Raw genomic sequence first — 19,439 nt, 5'->3', positions numbered from 1 at the left:
CTGTAATGGGATGTGTGAATGACCTTGGGGGATGAGGGGAAAAGATGTTGCCAAGGAAACAATCCGACGAGAGAGGGAGGAACCTTTAGCGGCTTAAAGGTCAGAGAAAGAAATGTAGGAAGGACCAGCCTCAACGGCTCAAACAATTAAGTGATGGTAGGAAGTCTCTACTTTTGGAATTACTTTAAGACTCTCTTAATGTAGCCTTACAATAAGATATAGACTTAGCCAATGTGGTCATATTATCTGTCTGCTTTGCCTGGAAGGGCTGACACCATCCCTCAGTATAGTATAATTGTGTCTTACTGTGCCAATACCAAATAAGAACATGTGGATAGATTAACTGGAAGCAGTTAAAAGGATGGTTTGCGCCAGAGGAAAAAAATGTATATCCAAAAATTTATAACTACTTCCTAAAATTTGATACAGAAGAGGAGGTAGTAAAACAGACAATGATAGCATGGATGAAAAATTTGGGATATACATTCAGTTAGAGGATTGGGATAGATTCTTGGAAGAGAAATTATAAGTTAACAATGGCAGCCCCGAATAGGGAAAACCTTTACAAAATGTCTTATTGTTGGCATCTAACATCATCGAGATTGGCCAAGATATATCCAAATTTGAGTCCAATATGTTGGAAGTGTAAACAAACAACAAGTACCTTCTTTCATATGTGGTGGTTGTGACCCAAAGCCAAAAAATTCTGGAATAAAATAAATATTTGGCTGCAAGAAATAACAAAGGAAAAAAGAGAATTCAAACCGGAAATGTTTTTATTAGGGATAATTAGAGGCTAATATAAAAAAAAGAAATCGAATATCTCATAATACATATTCTGAAAGCAGCGAGAATAACCTATGCTCAAAATTGGAAAGTGGTATGTAATCCCACAGATAATATGTTAATTTAAAAAATTATGGATTGTGCGGAAATGAATATAAGCTTACTATGGAGTTGCAAGAAAAGGAAAAAAGAGAATGCTATACAATCTGGGAGAATTTATAGACTTGGATAGATAACAGGAATAATAGATAATTTATAATGTAAATATGAATAATGTATATGTGTATGTAGATATGAATAATGGAAGATGGAGAAAATGATGCTACAATGTATTGCAAAAATTGTAAACGTGATTTGTGTTTTTTTAAAACAGTAAACTTTTAATAAAATTAATTTTTAAAAATAAAAAAATATAAAAGGATGGTTTGCGACTCAGAGCTGTGAAATACAACTTGATACTCTTTAGAGGATCTCTTCTCCTCTTACCTTGAATCATCTGATCTCTCTGTCCTGCCTGTTGTGGAAGAGTTGAAGCACAAGGTCACACTAGTCAATAGGAACCCTAACAGTCTACACCAGTGGTTGTCAAAGGGTGGTCTGGAGGTCCCTAGGTCACTGTCAAGAGATTTGCAAACTAAAATCCACACATATTTTTAAATGACTCCGTTTTATTTCTAATTGTTGTGGTTAGCTAGCAGCAGGTGCAGATGGCTGAGGAGAGCAAGGACTCAGATGAGGGGCCAGGACCATTAGGGAGTGGACTGCTGCCTTCAGAGATTGTGAGGGCTGGCAGCAGTGATGAGGAGGTTCCCAAGGAGCCTGTGCTAAGTGCACATGTGTGCAGGATTGCTTGCAGGAAAGAGCAGCTACAACAGCACGGGTGACTCGGGAGTAAGGCTGTAAGGTAATGGCCCCTCCTTCAAGAAGATAAAAGACAGCTGTGAAACAAATGTACTTTGCAGAAGGCAAAGACATTTTGAAACTCCAGCCTCGTGGACATTCCAGTATCCCGAGTTTGTGTTTGAAGATTCTTGTATTGTAAATTATTTCTTGTCTGTTATCTTTTGGCAAGTCTCTTGATTTGTTGGAAAAGGGCGTGGGTCAGAACACTAATGTAGTAAATATTGATAGATATAGCCTACATAATTTCTGTGATCATGTGGCCAGCATCACTATACACCAAAGGCTCATGGCATGTTGTTACCTTCCCATTGAAATGATATCTATGTACTTACTTTCATTTGCACACTTTTGAAATGCTAGGTTGGCAGCTGGCCACATGACCATGGAAATTGTCTTTGGACAAGGTTGGCTCCCTTGGCCAAGAAACAATGAGCACCATGCCCTAGAATCAGAAACCTATACCTTTACCATTGTAGCCCACATCACCAAAGCTTGTTGTGGTCATAAAGAGCTTATAAGAAGGCAAGGAGGTCCTAAGACTAAAATGTTTGAGAAATCCTGCTCTACACCATCAACTGCAACTAGGCAGAAGATGCAATCTAGAGTACATTCATACAGTATGTGGTATTTGTACCACTCCCAGATCAATTTCTTGGCATTAGGATCCCATACCATCATCTTTGTTGGGTGCTTCAGCTAATTTTTTATAGCTCATCTGTGATATGTTAGAGTCCACAGATGAGTCACATTTTAGTAGAAGCCCTACAGCTCTGCAGGGCTCACAGAAAAGTTATTTCCCTTTGATTTGATCTCTTACCTAAACCTGTCTTCCAGGTCCTAAGCTTTCTTTCCTCCCATGAGAAGCTGAAAAACCAAACTGAACAAAACCAAACAAAACCAGTCTAGTTGCCTTTTGGAAAAAACTCCTTTGGGACTACCATGACTTGGCTAATTGAGAATCCCCCATAGACATTAAGCACCATAATCTTCACGCCACCATCTCACAGCTGCTTTTACACAGATCATGGGAGAGTATCTTGCCAACTTTACAACTCTATTATAAATACTTAGAATTTCCCAAGCTGAAAAAACACCACATACAAGAATGTAACTGCTGGAAAGTATGGTGTTGCGTTCTATCTTTTCAGTTAGATGGTGCATTGATTGACTCTTGAGGTGTTGTAAAGCATTTCAAAACTGGTAACTATTTAAAATGCAGACAGGTTACTTGAAACAGTACCTGAGGATTGGGGAAAATGAAAATGATTGCAGTGCACAAGAAGCCTATGAATACTCCAATACTTTCCTGTAGAGATATGCTGTATTGTGCAAATTACAAGGAGGTCAATTGATCTTGTCATCACAGTTTCCCAGCTGAAAGGCTTCCAGATAACCTTAGACTTCTTCGAGAACTCTTTGGAAAACAAAACAAACTAGATGACAATTCTTGCAGTAGCAATCTCAGTACATGTGGAGGATAGCAAGGTACAGAATGCTAGTTTAGAGAAGCTTGCATTGGTGCCTTATAGGGCAAGAACTGAACAATGACCAGCAGCACAAAGGTAACAGGTCTTATAAACAAACAAGCAAACAAAATCTTTGAATTTTTCTAAAGTAGTTCGGTACTTTTTATTGTGATGCAGATATGCCCTGAGAATGCAATTGGAGACATTTTTAGAATGTACTTCTGGTTCCTGTTTCACTTCTCAATTCCTTCTTCTCTTCTCAGCATCAAATCCATTGACAATCCATTGTCCAGCTATTCAGTCCCTCCAAAATGACATCATGCTAGAATTTTAGGCTGCCTTCCAAAACCTTATCTGCTCCTTCCAGATAGCCCAACGTTTTGGAAACTGATGTGACCAGCAAAGTATTCCTGAACTCCTTCATCGTCTATTGCAGCAATAATAGCTATCCATCAGTAGCGGGCACACAATATGTGTTAACACATTTTGGTGGCATGCTTAACTCCCAGGACTCTTCATCATAACCCAGTTGAAATGTTTTCACTAGTTACTGAGCCAGCAGAAAACTGTAAACATAAAATTTGGTACCACCAGTAGCAATCTTTACAACGACCGAAACATTATATTAGTAAATGCTGTTCTCCTAGTAAGGGTAGGGTTTGGTAAATTCTCCCAGCTTTGTTACGTCAAAACATCTGCCACACTTTCATCTTAATGTGGATGAGGCTGGTCCTGGGCCTGACCCAGGGGTGGAATGCTACCGGTTCTGCACAGTTCTATAGAACTGTTAGCTCTGAAGAGCAGCAGACACCGAACCAGTTCTGTGTTTGCTGCTGTTTGGGCCACCCGCCTGCTTGGGCTCTTACCTGTCCTTTATTTCCTGCTTTTTCAACCTCAGCTGCTTTGCGCGGCACAGCTGAGGTTGTAAAAGCAGGGGAAAAGAGGCTTTTCAAATGCTGCGCACCTGCACGCAGCACTTTTCAGCTCTCCGGGCGGCACAGCTTAAGGATTTTTTACAAGGGCGCAGAGCGTAGTAAATGTAGTAAACGTAGTTACTGAACTGGTAGTAACACCGGTTCAATCCCACCCCTGGGCTGAGGATATGCTCAGTTTTCAAAGATGGCTAGACCAACAAGTTTAGCTATCTGAAAAAACGTATTCTGTTCTGTATATGTGTGTCCATAGCGGGTGTATTCCAGAAGAGTATTGACTAAAAAACAATCAGTCCTGTTGTTAAAGGGATTGGTTAGAGGATTGCAGCATTAGGTCTTCAAATCTCACCTGAGCATTGCCAGACCTGTTTGTTCATCTTCCTTCATGGTTGAATAGCTCTAATCAAAAATGGGTAATGATTTTGTTGGATTTGTCCAACAATTGGCATGGAACAGTCCATAGATCTAAATCCCAAGAAATGTGATTTAGTTGCTTATTCTACCACCAAATATGCTTTAAAATAAAAGAGGAATTTGGCTCAATGGTCAGTATCAATCTGCTTTTGGGAGATATGTCTTTCCAGAATGACTTTCCTGTCCCCCATCAACTGACGATCTCATAGTAGCTAGGCCATAACATTTATAATTATGCAATTCATATTGTTTGGTCATACCACTTTAATATAGGGGGAAAAAAACCCTGATGATTGATGAGGGGATGAATTACTCAGATTCCCAGATATTTGGGAAACGAAGAAAATAATGTTAAAATAATCCATCCCTGATTGAAACGTTCAAATAGACATAATTAACAGTAATGCCTTGAGATTTGATCTCACACCTGCTTTACAATATAATTTGATACATAAGCTTTTCCCTCCTTTGTCTATGATACTGGAGGAGAAATAGTTGGATACTCTCCCACTCCAGAAAGTGACAATTAACATTAAAATTGCATAACAATTAAAAGGAGGGAATATTTTGCTTAGACCAAGGATTAAATCCTTCCAAAAAATGAATGGGCTTGGCTGCATTTGGTGAAATTGTACTCTTTTTGCTGTCAAATACATAAGATAGTTTTGCTTTTTCCTATGAAAAACTCCAGAGAGTTTGCTGGCTTTGGCTGCTCCAGCCAAACCAAAGAAATGTGAGGTTATAGGCCTAATGAAAAACCCCTAAATATTCTTCCCCCAAAGTATATTCATAATATTTCAGTCTGTCTAGAAGGTGTGAACAGAAATAATTTTGTGGTTTTGCCCTAGGCTAATTTCATTCTGTTTTCTTTCTAATTCTTGGCCTAAACCCTACCATTTATCTTTGCTCTCAGCCTTTCTCAGTCTAATGTCCTCTACCTTCCCCTGGTATGTCGGAAATATAATTCCCAGAATTCCTTAGCACACATGACAATAGCCAATACCAGTGCTGCAATTCTGGTACATTTCATTGGCATGAAGTCAGTGACTTCCACTTAAAATGTCTCTCATTCTGTCTTTCAAAAATCCCATAGGACAATAGACCTGTTCATAAAAGAGCCATGAAGGGATGATGGTTTGTGGGAAAATATCTGGTGCTTAACTGTCGGATATCTTTCGTCAGGTTCCTGTGCTCTCTTCAACTGTCTGCAGAGATTGTTCATAGGAAATAGACCTTTTTGTGGGTTTCTTTTCAAAGAAGGGAAATGGGATGCTCAGTATGATGTAATAATGGAATAAGATACTCAGTGATGTCAGTACTTTTCATATAGTTTGAGAGTTTTTTTAAAAGAAAAGTGAACAAGAGCCCCCAAACCAGCCTCATTCATAAGAGGCGAGACTGAACTACAAGCTGGTCTTAAATCGGAGTACGATGGCAAATGCAGAATTGAAGAAACAAATAGCTGCAAAGGTATAACATGTTCTGATTTTCCAGTGTTACCACAGGAAGTCTTGCCTCAGCCATGAAAACCAGCTGCGGGACTTTGGATCGGTCACTCTCTCTCAGCCCAACCCAGAGTTGTTATCGTGAGGAAGGTAATAGAAGGAGGAAGGTGTGGTGGATATGTTCACTGCCTTGAGTTATTTGTAAAAGTAATAAAGGTGGGGTGCAAATAAATCAAACTTTTTTGGGGGGGGAGGGAAGGGAAAAACACAAAATTTAAGGATCAGATTTTGAAAGTCATATCAAATAATATGACAAATTGTGTAAACTGTTGTTTGGGAAGGATAACGATGGAGGACAAGAAGCATTCATGAACTTTGAAGATAAATATGTATGAGTGTTCCACTTCTGAGTAGTTTAACAATCATTAGAGGATAATTAATTCTCTGGTGAAAATAATAAATAAAATCCTGTGTCCTTTTTATATTTTTTGTAGCGGGGAGCATGATTTCCCATTCTAGGCAGCCAAGTGTCCCTATTCACAGGAATCAGTGTGACGGAATCATTTTACTTTCAGACTGCAACCACTTACCCACATTGGACAAGAGAACCAGGGACCAAAGTATGCAAACCATTACACACGAAGGCCGGTAGGCTCCAGAAATCAATGTCCCTTATATTTTGCACCAATTGTAATGTGCAGGGGTTTTGAGAAGCAATTTGATATAAGCAATGAATCTTAAATAGTTTCCTTTAAGTTGAGCTCAGACATATCAATGTAGGGATTTTTGGGGGGGGGCAACAGTATGGTAGTGATCTGACACTATGTTCATCCAACACTATGTTTCCAACTTTTCAGTCTATTGCCCTGATCTTCCATCCATGTATTAACCAGACCCAACCCTAGTTAGTGTAATAGGTAGAAGGAATAACCTTGAGGAACAGGAGAAAGAGCTGCAACAAAGACAAACCAAGAAAATGGCATGTGGCTATTTAAATGTCATTTTGCTACATCTAATTTTTATCATTAGGACACCAACCAGCATCTTGTACAATTTTTATAAAAGACTAATAGGTTCCAAACTAAAGAGCGTAAGAATCGCTAAAGATCTAGAAAAGTAATAAGTTCACTATAACGCTAAAAGTGCAAACCATGGGATTCTACTTTTAAAAAGTAATAATAATAAAAGGAAATTCTAAATATTAAAAATGAAGAGTGGGATTCGAAAACTACTTTATGGATAAAATGTTTAAAAGCTTGCTTGCTCAGTGCCAAGATGCTAAGCACATATACATATACGTGTGCATATGCATGTAACTTGGGGCTCATGGGCTTAGTGAGGTGCAAATTGAATTATATATTCAACTGGGATCTTGTTGTAAGGATTAAAGGAACAATTTCCTGCCTAAAGCAATAGCAGCTGAAAGAAATGTTACTACTTCCCTCCAGAGCTGGCTTGACGATAGGAAGCCAATGAAATTGTCCTCGGAAGAGCATCCGCAAATGGAATAGTAAAGTTAGGGTGCAAGTCATTATAGAAAGGACATTGAAGAATAGGAGGGCTAAGGTTTCATGTTCTTCTAAGGAGGCAAAGGCAGGTTTGCTCTGCAAGGGGGCTGTTTTGTACTTTTCTTCAAAACTGCAAAGGCAAAACATAAAAATGAGCCTAAGAAAATGCTCTGCAGTGCTTTGGGCAGATATTCTTAAATAAGAGTTCTGTTGGCAATGAAAGGTTTTCTGCTTAGTAGCTGCCAGTACTAGTGATCCTGTTCTCCCTGTTGTACTTGGAGAACTATGTTAAATAACCACTGCTGGATTATGGCTTTAGTTCTAAAACCAGGAGGGTTTTACTTTACAGTGGTATAAGTCATTCTGAATTCCAGCTTTCCAGGAAGAGGGAAATGTACTGAAAAGGATAATGGTAACCGGGGAATGACTAGAAAAGCGAGACATGAACCAGAAACAAGATTGGCATATGTGGGTCCTAGATTTCAGAGGAATCTTTCTGGTTTCTGAACCACGTGCTGCCTCTGAAAGGCAGCCAGGTCTTCAGAATTCTCCTACGCCAATAAACTTTGCCTCTCTCTCTGTTCCACCATGAGACATAACGCCTTCTTACAAAATTCTGAACAATACCCTCTTTAGTTCGTAACTTATATTCTTAGAGTTCTGCTTAAAAAGGAACTCTGTGCTAAATATGCAGTACAAGTGACTGAAAAGCTTCACCCGTTATGCTGGCTATTGGCTGAAATGATAAGGTGTTTGGGGGAGCCCAATTTAAGTGGCAATTAGCCACTTACTTAGGAATAAATCTAATTTGATCAGTGAGGTTGATATCTAAGTTAACACGCATAAGGCTGTGCTTTTTAGCCGAATAATCCTGACATAATGTGTTTTTGTAAAGTATAGATCTCGTGCTTCTCTGCTCCCTTCTGTTCTGACCCATGTCCTTTTCCAACAAATCAAACACAATCCAAAAGGAACAGAAACCTTTTAATACTTCTGCAAAATAATTAGCTGTGATAAGCACAAGCCTTGCCAAACTGTGTGAGACTGCCAAAAGATAACAGATAAGAAATAATTTACAATACAAGAATTTTCAAATACAAACTCAGGATACTGGAATGTCCATGAGGCTGGAGTTTCAAAACGTCTTTGCTTCCTGCAAAGAACATTCATTTCACAGCTGTCTTTTATCTTCTTGAAGGAGGGGCCATTACCTTGCAGCCTTACTCCCGAGTCGCCTGTGCTGCTGAAGCTGCTTTTTCCTGCAAGCAATCCTGCACACATGTGCACTTAGCACAGGCTCCTTGGGAACGTCCTCATCACTGCTGCCTGTCCCCACAATCTCTGAAGGCAGCAGTCCACTCCCTAATGGTCCTGGCCCCTCATCTGAGTCCTCACTCTCCTCAGCCATCCGCACCTGCTGCCAGCTAACCACAACACCTTCATTGGTGATAAAACCTTTCAAAGGATGGCCAGTTACAATGTCTGGTTGCCTATTACAGCTTTCCTATCTTCCATTGCCACATCCAAGTGTGCTCCATCCAATTCTGACTTTCTTGAAAACCCTAGCAGATGTTGACCAGGACATTGTTGTACTTCTAAGTCACATCTCACAAAGGTCACCAATTTTCTACCAACCTGCCATGGCCAACAATAGTTACTTTGATCAATCAATAGGATGAAAATGGGATACCCAGATACTGGTTAAACTCTTGATGACTTCATTTAAAATTGTCAAACTGAATAATTCAGCCATAGGCCACAATGAACCATTACTCCAGAACTCACGAATGCAATTTCCAGGAACTACTTAACTGTAACAGCCTGATTAAAAAGACTGATGAGTTTATGATGAAAAGGTCAAAGATCCTCTACTTTTTTTTCTTTCTCCCAGATTCAATGGAACACGGTGAATTCATTCACCAGACTTCAATTTTCTACCTCAATGGAAAAGTGGAAATTAACTGTATCCGTCACTCAGTCACCCCCTAGCAACATCTGTAGTGCATTATAGCTTACAGAACTGGAGGTGAACCACAATCAGAGAGCTTTAAATCAAAAACCTCTGGAATTCACAGAAAAGAGTGGATTGGATTCATATTGGTATGCTTCAGTTCATTTGTATGTTTTTCCCTCCATTTCTTGACCATTGTGAGAGAACAGAGGAAACACATTTTCTGACTGTCATTTAAACACAGCTATTCTTTGGATAATCTGGGCAACAATGAAGGGAACAAAGTGTAAATGATGAATTAACTTTATTAAATGTCTTTGGCAAACACTGAACCAGGCCATGCTGTATAATTTTGGCACGTCTGATTGTAACCTAAGCTTAAATAAATTTATTCAGCTACTGCTGCATGACATTTTCCAGGTTTCACGGAGAACATTTTAGAAGGGATGTCACAGCCTTGAAACCACTTTAGGGTAAACTTAAAAATAATCCATAATTAAAGTAGCACAGACTGGTTCTTCTCTTCACGCTCATCTTTGGAATCTTCTGACCACATGGTCTTCTGACCATATTTCTGCTTGAATGAACAGCTGCTTCTAAAGAAAGAACTGTTTCTTTTAGTGACTCCAAAAAGTTTAGAAAAAGAAGAGTCAAGACATGGAGTTAAGGCTGAGGTTCTCTGACCCCCTGCTTTTTTCACGTGTTGCCATTTTTGAACGGCAGAGAAGCCATAGGTGTGGCTGATTTCTCCTAATGTGATCCTTTTTCGAAAAAGGTGGATGCATTTTTGTGAGGTTGTCTGGTATAAAACATAAACATTTCAGATATTTATGCCCAAGTGAGATAGAATTTGCTGCACATATGATCTGGAAATATCCCACTTTTTCCAAAAGGATGTTAAGACCTTCCCAGGGATGGATGGATAGAAGGAAGGAAGGAAGGTAGGAAAGTAGGAAGGCAGGAAGGAAGGATCAAATACAGTACAATGCTTTCCTGACCCTAAAAGCAAATTGTTCCGGACTAGCAGGCACGAAAGCCTGCAACTTTGATTGGCCCGCGAATAGCCGATCGTGATTGGTCGCCATAGACTGATGCGATTGGCCAGTAAACGGGCTGCCGCGATTGGCCCTGCCAAGAGCGGCAAACTCAATCGCCTTCATTGGCTGCCTAGCTGCAGCCAGCTCTATATAAGGGGCTGCTGCGGCTGGGATAGTTTGCTCAGATCTGAAGTCACTAATAAAGAGCTGTTGTTGCTATCTGAGTCTTGCCTCCGTTCTTGAACCATCCTCCCAGATCTAACACAAATAATATACACACATTTTTAATTAATCCAATTATGGCAGGAAATCCCTTGACAACAGTAATGTTGGAAAAGGTAGAAGGATAGAGAAGAAGAGAGTTATTGCAACAAGGCACGTGGATTCAATTACAGTGGTGATGGGGGCACATTTAGAAGAACTGAAGGACCAGATTAGGGGTAGATCACTGGGGGAAAAATTTTTTTGTCTGTGTTCTTGATAGGAGCTGAAAACAACTTGATGACACAATCAATCAATGGCAAGAAAATTCCGAATGTATCAATGATCACAGTATCCAGGCACAAAACACTGCAAATTTCTTTAGAAGGTACCATTGAAAGCAGGGAGTCCAAACTTGGTGACTTTAAGACTTGTGACTTCAACTCGCAGAATTCCCCTATAGTTGAAGTCTACAGGACAACCCTGGTCTAAAGGAAAAGAAAGCTACATTTCCTAAAGCTGTACAATTGCATACTTGAATGAATAAGTGATTAATCTTCATTTTCAGAAATTTAACTCAGCATTAACATTAGCGTGTTGCATCGCAAGCCAAATTCAATAGCTTGCAATAGTCCCAGCTTGCTAGTTAATAGGAACTGAGAACATAACCAGCTTCCAGAAATACATCTTCATATCAACCCCTATAAAATCAAGAGTGATTTCAAAGCATAAAATAACTCAATAGCAATTTACCGTAAGTAACTGAGATGGGCAGGCAAGCAGTGGATCACTTTCCTGCATGTACAAGTAGTTCTTAACTTGTGATTGGTTGTTTAACGACTGTTTAAAGATACACTAGCCTCACAAAGGTATTTTACAGCCCATAAAGCACTATTGTAAAATGTAGCATCCCCCGCTTCATAGTCAAATGACCCCAATTGGGGTGTTTGACAATCAGCTTACATTTACAACCAATTGTGGCATCCCAAAGCCATATGGCCAAAATTTGTGACATTTTCTGCTGGTTTCTAGCAAAGAAAAGCCATGTGGGAAAATGGATTTGCTTAACAACCACATGATTTGGACTTACAACTATGTGATTTTCTTAATGACTGCTGTAAAAATGGTTTAAAAATTGGATCTAGTCATTTGGGTGCTTATAACTATAGTCACTTATGAATGAAATTCAAATTGTAGACTTGCAAAATATTCCAATGAAGAATATTCAACACATACACACCCGCATTCATATCCTGTTACAACTTGCACAAATACAGACCTCTATATAGTCCAACTGAAATTCTGAAATTTTGAGTAGTTCGGAGAACCGGCAAATACTACCTCTGACTTGAGATTTTACCGTATCCTTCCCCTGCCACACCCACCAAGCCACGCCCACAGAACCGGTAGTAAAAAAAATTGACTCCCACCATTTCATTCAAGATATTAGTTTACTTGGAACACCTTTAAAATTAGCCCTGAATTTTCAAATACTCCGTAATATAATTTTATTGATATATGTTATTTAGTACCAGTAGTGGGTTGCATGTGTGAGAGAGAACTGGATAGACTACTTTAAGAAAAAGGAAAAATCGACTTTCTCACCAAAGTCAGCAAGCCACCATCAGTCAAAATTCATATTAATGGTCCGCAGGTTTTAAAATTATGAGTTTGGTGGTCCTTGAAGTCCAAAAGGTTGGTGACCCCTGTTCTAGTCCACCCTCTGCTTAATTACAGACAAATAGTTGTCCAATTTCTTCTTTAAAAAACCCCAGCATTGGAGGAAAGTGTTGGAAGCAAGTCATTCTGTCAGGAAATTTCTCCTTAGTTCTAGGTTGCTTCTTCCCTTGATTAGTTTCCACCCATTGTTCCTTGTTTGCCTTCAGGTGCTTTGGAGAATAGGTTGAGCCTCCCTTCTTCTTTGTGGCAACCACTTAGATATTGGAACACTGCTATCATGTCACCTAGTCCTTCTTTTCATTAACAGCAATAGCAATGGCACTTAGAGTTATATACTGCTTTAAAGTGCTTTGCAGCCCTCTCTAAGCAGTTTACAGAGTGACCCCAACAATCTGGGTCCTCATTTTACCCACCTCGGAAGGATGGAAGGCTGAGTCAACCTTGAACCTGGTGAGATTTGAACTGTCAAATTACAGACAGCCGGCAGTCAGCAGAAGTAGCTTGCAGTACTGCACTCTAACCACTGTGCTAAATTAAATTAGACATGCCCGATTTCTGCAACCGTTCTTCATATGTTTTAGCCTCCAATCTCCTAATCATCCTTGTTGCTCTTCTTTGTATTCTTGCTAGATTCTGAACATCTGTTTTTAAATGCCAAGACACTTGTGCCTACATAACCAATCCCACTTCCTACCCACCCTATGATTTCTCTCTCCTCCTGGCTTAACTGATTTTAGCACCACCATAATTGCATCCTTCAAATGGCCAGTTTACTTTCTCCTGAAGCCTTCAGCGCACCACTGAAAAGGCAGGTAAAAATGGTTATTCCCCATCTTTCCAAACTCTATAATTAGTGGAAAAATACATCTGTTCCTTGCCCTTTTTGTCTGTACTGAAGATCATCCACCCTGGAATAGAAGCCAAGCATAATAACTGTGCCAATATCTTATTTCAATATCTATAAACTTAGAAATTTCGTGAAAGTGTACATAGCTGGCACATCGAGACAAGTTGCTGTTTCCATTCGTTTAGCGTTTGTTCATTGAAAATGGTCAATAATAAAAAAAATGTGGGGGGGGGATTTTTCCTGATTTGATCATAGAGACCTCAGGTTTAAGCTCAGACTGGGAGGAATCTTCGCCCAATTAGATTGCTGCATTTTAATCTTTGTCTGGAGTCAATTCTGATTTTGAACCTTTCGTCCCGATTGTGACAGGAACGCTCTGCAGAGAAAGACTTGATTTCCTTCCTACCTAAACTTTAAGTTGTTTGAATCACATACTGAAAATGAATTCAGCTGTAGAAAACCTCTGGCATTCCAGATGTTGTCAAGCTATGAGTCCTGATAGCACTGCCCAACATGGGCTACGATGAGATTGACTGGAACTTGAAACACTGGTTTGGTAATATTAAAGAAGCTACGGGTTCCTGAACCCCTTAAATGAAGCTTAAGTTTCATTTTTTAAAAATATCTGTTTTAACTTGAAGTATTTACCGGTAGTCCTCAACATATGACCACAATTGAGCCCAATATTTCTGTTGTTAAGCGAGACATTTGCTAAGTGAGTTTTGCCCCATTTTATGACCTTTCTTATCACAGGTTAAGTCAGGGGTGTCAAACTCAAGGCCCAAGGGCTGGATCCGGCCCACGGGGTCCTTAGATATGGGTCGTGGGGCTGCCTGGAAACAATAAAGGAGTGGCCCACGGTGCCTCTGCAGGAAAGACAGAGCTCGGGAGAGGCACATATGGCCTTCCCAGACTCCGTTTTCAGTCACGATAGTCTCCTGCAGCCCTCTGCCAGTGAAAATGGAGCTGAGGGGGCCGCTTCAGGAGACCTTCATGGCTGAAAACAGAATTTAGGAGCCCGTTTGGGCTGGCAGAGTGCTCAAGCCACCACAGGCACCCCCTACCCTGACACGAATGATGTCAAACTGGCCATGCCACCCCCGCCCCCCCAAGGTCAAACACAATCCTGATGCGGCCCTCAATGAAATTGAGTTTGACACCCCTGGGTTAAGCGAATCACTGCCCTTATTAAATTAGAACCAAAGTTGTTGAGTGAATTTGCCTCCCTCATTGTCTTTGCTTGTTAGAAGGTCACAAAAGCTGATCACATGACCCCCACCCCACCCACCCCAGGACACGGCAACCATTATAAACCTGAACCAGTTGCCAGGCACCTGAATTTTGATCAGGGGACCGTGGGGATGCTCCAACAGTCGTAAGTGTGGAAAAACGGTCATCAGTCACCTTTTTCAGTGCCATTGACACTTTGAACCATCACTAAGTGAACTGTTGTAAATTGAGAATTACCTGTGTATGAGGTAATCTCAGAATTATATTCATAGACTAAGGCAGTGGTGGATAATCTTTTCCATGTTGCGTGCCAAAAGTGCACAACTCCCCCTGCCTCCCTTCGCATGCGTGCGTGAAACCCCCCTGCACATATGACTATCGTTAAAGGTTATACCTTATGATTCTTGACGAATGTATCTTTCTTTTATGTACACTGAGAGCATTTGCACCAAGACAAATTCCTTGTGTGTCCAATCACACTTGGCCAATAAAGAATTCTATTCTATTCTATTCTATTCTATTCTATCCTACCCTACCCTACCCTACCCTACTCTACTCTACTCTACTCTACTTATTCTATTAAACAAGTCTCTATGTGACCATGCCCAATTTTACGGGACTAAGGTCTCACAATTTCTTATGCTATTGTTATTATTCCTTGCCTTTATGAAGCACCACCATCTCTTCCCCCGCTGCAAAAGATTATGCATGAAATGTTGCCATCTAATCTATGGCACTTCTTAAATATTTCCGATGCGGTGGCCTGCACTGCTGGAAAAGCAAGCTGCTTTAAAAAAAAGAACAAGAATAAAGCTTCCCTTTTCAAACTAAGGAGGCGGGGACGGGACTTCAAAGCAGCTTTCAAAATCTCAGAATGCTCCCTAATTATATTTACACGGCCTTAGAGATCATTTGCAAATCTTCCATTTACCAAAAGAAAATCTTCTCAAACTAAAGGTTACACTTAACTAATCGTAATACTCCTTTGGCATCCTGGAAACATCGCCAAAAAAATAAAATAAAAAGAAGTCCTTAATTAATCAAGGATATTTGAAACTGAATCAAAAGTTTTCTTCCAATTTAATCAGGCCCCCCACCCGGTCGTAATTCCCAGCAGCTGTAACAATGACCCCATGGAAAAGCCAAACACGGAGCCTTAGAAGGAAGGAAACCACAGGAGGTGGAAACCAGCGTTGTCCATTAGATCATCATGCAACCCATATGGCTTCTAAGTGGGTTTTTTCTTTTTTCATATACTTTCCCACCACATCTCTACCTGGCCCCTTTTAACCCAGGCCACTGCGATGTTTAAGGAAGAACAGGTTCCTTTTGAGATGTGTGGGTGGTCCCTTCTGCACTACACATGTTGCCTGAAGTCCTATCAAATCAGAATCACGCACAATTTCTGTCACTTCCAGGCTTCACTCAGTTTGATAGAATCCTCTTTTGTTGTTAGGAAAAAACGAAGATAGGAGTGGAACAAAGGCAGGGTGAGAATGAGAAAAGGAACCAGCTCAATTCGCAAATTATTTCCAGAGTGTGTATTTTAAAATGTGCTTTTAAAAATAATAATAATAATAATTTTAAAAAGCCTTTATTGAGATTAAAATATCAAAATACAAATATGTCTATAAAGAAAATAAATTTGTACAATTCACCGTTGCAGTACTGCAAGCTACTTCTGCTGCAGCTGGCTGCCTACAATTTGGCAGTTCAAATCCCACCAGGCTCAAGGTTGAACTCAGCCTTCCATTTTTCCAAAGTGGGTAAAATGAGGATGCAAATTATTGGAGGCTGAATATGCTGAATCTGAAAACCACTTAGAGAGGGCTGTAAAGCACTATAAAGTGGTATATAAGTCTAAGTACTATTGCTATTGCTGTAAAGCACTATAAAGCAGTATATAGGACTAAGTACTATTGCTATTGCTATTGTATAGTACAAAAATCTTGGCTATATTCATACATTTCAAATATTCATACATTTCAACAGTTTCTAATTAATCATATACATATACAAATTCTTTATCTTATTTTTAACCTATACGTTTTATATTCCTATTCTCTATTCATCGATACCAGTTGCCCCAAATTGAAAAATATTCCAAGTCTTCCTTGTTATTTAATTCTATAGTGAGTTTATCCTAAAATGTGTTTTTCATCAACCTCATCAGTAGCTGTCTTCCCAAACAGTTCCCTCCATTATCACCATTCCTGACCAAAAGGGGAAAAACACTGACTTTAGTACATTGCCATAATTATGCCGACTGGCACTGATGCCATTCAATATCACACTCCTAAAAAAAGGTGGGAAAATAGCAACTATTTCAGTTTTGTTAGAGAAAAGCCATTTGGATCCATATTTATCAATGCTATTTTATCATTGAAAGGACAGAGCGAAAAAAGCAGAGAATCTCTTGGCCTAATCTTTGATGGAACCACATGTCCATAAAAGATTTGCAGATTTTGCATTGTTATGAAGAATTCTTTTCATCATAAGAGCCTTTGAAGGTCCACATTGTAGATGGTTTGGAGCAGGGGTCTCCACCCATGGCAACTTTAAGATTTGTGGACTTCAACTCCCAGAAGTCTTAAAGTTGCCAAGGTTGCAGACCTCTGGTTTGGAGAACATGTAGAGGAAGTATATATGCATGTATGTATTCAACTGATTTTTATTCCACCTTTATTACTTTATAAGCAATCCAAAGTAGCAAACATAACTAATACTCCTTCTTCCTCCTATTTTCTCCAAAGCAATAACCTTGTGAGGTGGGTTGAACTGAGAGAGAGAGAGAGAGAGAGAGAGAGAAAGAGAGAGAGAGATTTACAGTCACTTGGTTAAGTATGCAAAGATTACTACTGATACTCCTTGACTTACAACTGTAAATGAGTCTGGAATTACGCTTTCAAGTCATTAATGGTCATTAAACAGGCCACCATGTGACCAGGCCCAATTTTACAATCTTTTTCATGGCACTCATTAAGAAAACATAGTGGTTGTGAAACAAACGCTGCAGTCATTCAGCAAATGTGATTGGTAAATGAACCCATTGCACCCAATGGGTGTTTGTTTGTTTTTTTGCTGGAAGTTAAATGCCAGTTTCCAGGAAAAATTGCTGAAAATTGAAGTCATATGACTACAGGACCAGATGTGATATTCAGTAGGTTCTGACCAGTTCTGGAGAACTGGTAGTAGAAATTTTGAGTAATTCAGAGAACCAGCAAATACCACCTCCCACTGGCCCTGACCCCATCTATTCTCTGCCTCCCGAGTCCCAGCTGATCGACTGGGTCTTGTTTTGTTGCCCTGCACAGGAGAACAGAGCTGGAAAGCAGGTTAGTGGGGTGGGGAGGGAATGGAGATTTTGCAGTATCCTTCCCTTGCCATGCCCACCAAGTCACACCATGCCCATCAAGCAGGGGTGCAATCCAACAGGATTTACTATCAGTTTGGTCATTTACGAGGTACGGTGATTTACGATGTGCTTCCCTGCACGCTGCCTGCCGCACGCCTATAAATCATCATCAGCATGCTGCCTGAAGAGAAGCAGCCTTTCAAAAAGCCCTTTTTTCCTGAATTTTTAACTGCAGCTGTGCCTCGCACGGCAGCTGAAGTTGAAAAAAATCAGGAAATAAAGGTCAGGTAAGAGCCCAGGCAGGCGGGTGGGCAAAAACATCAGCAGACATAGAACCGGTTCTATGTCTGCTGCTCTTCAGAACTACCGGTTCTACCGAGGTGGACAGAACCGGTAGAAACCCACCCCTGCCACCAAGTCACACCCACCGAACCGGTAGTAAAAAAAAAATATTGAATCCCACCACTGTACACGTCAACAGGCCAATGCAGGCTGGTTTGCCAAGCATCCAAAATGCAATTGCATGACTGTGGGAGCGAGGTCGTGTTGGAATTTCTATGCCAGGTCATAAGTAGCCCTTTGGGGGGAGTCTATTTTAACTTTGGATGGTCAGTAAGCAATTGGTTGTAAGTCAAAGACTACCTGTACTGGCTACGTGCATTGAAGGTATGGGCTAGAAATGAAACACACTTGGAAATCTTCTAACTGTAGGACATTCTGTTTTGTAACTGCATGCATATTTTTTTTTCAAGATCATGACCCATCCTCTAAGTCAGGGGTGTCAAGCTCGATTTCATTGAGGGCTGCATCAGAGTTGGGTTTGACCTCAGGGATTTGGGGTGGGCGTGGCTTGGGTGGGAGTGGCCAGCTTGATATCACTCGTGTCAGGGGCACCTGTGGTGGCCAGAACGCTCTGTTAGTGAAAATGGACTCCTGAGCTCTGTTTTCACTGGCAGAGGGTTGCAAGAGGCCATGGCAGCCGAAAACGGAGCTCAGGAGCCCATTTTCACTGGCAGAAGCATCGCAGGCCTTCACTGTTTCCAGGGCAGCCTAGTGGGCCAGATCTAAGCACCCTGCAGGCTGGATTCATCCCCCAGGCCTTGAGTTTGACACCCCTGCTCTGAGTATATGCAAACCAGCAACACACCAGCAGTCTTACTAGATATCATAGCAATAGCACTTAGAAAACATTCACCAGTTCACAGTGCTTTACAGCCCTCTCAAAGCAGTTTACAGAGTCAACAACAATTTGAGTCCTCATTTTACCCCCAAGGATAGAAGGCTGAATCAACCTTGAGCCAGTCAGGATCAAATTCCTGGTAGTAGGCAGAGCCAGCCTGCAATACTGCCTTCTAATCACTGTGACACTACGGCTCTTAATAATGGTAATCCTAACCCATTATTACAATCTTCCAAATTCTATTTAGCTTGATGCTGAAATTATGAGGCAGGGAAAAAGGAGTGTATCCTTTACCATTTCCCTTCCAGTTCTTTATAAAAGATCTCCAGCTCTGAGAAAAAGCACTTAGACACATACCTCATTTCACAGTGCTTTACAGCCCTCTCCTAGCGGTCTACAGAGTCAACAGCAATTTGGGTCCTCATTTTACCCAGCTCAGAAGGATGGAAGGCTGAGTCAACCTTGAGCCTGGTGAGATTCGAATTGCCATATTGCAGGTAGCTG

General features: G+C 40.5%; 1 long non-coding RNA gene across 1 annotated transcript in view; it reads right to left on the bottom strand.

The window, feature by feature from the left end:
• Nucleotides 1-4,451: 4,451 nt before the first annotated feature.
• Nucleotides 4,452-19,439, bottom strand: part of LOC148125760 (uncharacterized) — a 70,835-nt gene continuing 55,847 nt past the window's right edge. The window contains exon 3 of the long non-coding RNA XR_015743415.1: nt 4,452-4,552. This is a non-coding gene — a long non-coding RNA (uncharacterized LOC148125760). The remainder of the gene's footprint in view (nt 4,553-19,439) is intronic.

Source organism: Pseudonaja textilis, chromosome 4 (assembly GCF_049901715.1).
Source record: "Pseudonaja textilis isolate UNSWEBS1 chromosome 4, rPseTex1.2, whole genome shotgun sequence".
Lineage (NCBI taxonomy): Eukaryota > Metazoa > Chordata > Lepidosauria > Squamata > Elapidae > Pseudonaja > Pseudonaja textilis.
This window is presented reverse-complemented; position numbering and strand designations above follow the sequence as displayed.